Raw genomic sequence first — 858 nt, 5'->3', positions numbered from 1 at the left:
TTGTTGAACAATTTAAAAGATTTTAATTTACGTATGCTGAAATCATTAAATCAAATTTAGCAGCATTGATAATCTCAATAATAACACAAATGTTACATGTATGTGTCTGTGGTCTGTGCTAAAATATTAGCATTTATGGGGCCCCTGAGTCCCGGGGGGCCTTATGGAGCTGCTGACTTAATTTGTATCAAACAGAAGTGCATATGATTGATATTCATTTTAATTGTATTTTTTTATTTGTTGTTTTTCAGACCAGTTGTGGGCTAGATGTTTTCCTGTAACATATGATTAATTACCCAGTAATAGTTTTACATTTCCTTAACAGTGGTGGACTGCCTTGGTGTCCCGACCACCGAGCTTAGCAAGTTTTCTGGGGGAAAGCTGAAGCTAATATCAGATTTTTGAGTTAGAGCATATTTGTTCATGGGAGCAGCAGTTAATGATGGTTGAAACATTAGTAAAAATTTCTAGATAACACAAAAAGGTCCGGCCAATAGATATTTGTGGAACAAAACAATGAAGTTCATTCATTAATCTGATTTTATTCCCATTTTCTTATTCAATATAGTCCTTTTATCTTATCAGTAGTTAGGTTTCATGCCTGCAGTTAAAGAAATAAGTTATTCACAGAATAATTCAGCTGTAAAGTTGGGCTATTTAGTTAATAAATTCTCAGACTCAGTTAAAAATCAGCATGTCAGTGATCATTCCTTGTGTAAAAGGTTTCTTCATTCCCTCGTAAGAGACTGAGCTTGGCTTTATTAAATAATATTAAATTATAGATTACAATTTGTAGTAATTAAATAAGACAAACGTTGATGTGAGTTCTGATTCTCAACAATTTTGATGTCACCTTGT

Source organism: Poecilia latipinna, unplaced genomic scaffold, assembly GCF_001443285.1.
Source record: "Poecilia latipinna isolate Pla-1442-1.1 unplaced genomic scaffold, P_latipinna-1.0 Scaffold3742, whole genome shotgun sequence".
NCBI classification, from domain to species: domain Eukaryota; kingdom Metazoa; phylum Chordata; class Actinopteri; order Cyprinodontiformes; family Poeciliidae; genus Poecilia; species Poecilia latipinna.
Note: the sequence above shows the minus strand (reverse complement) of the source record.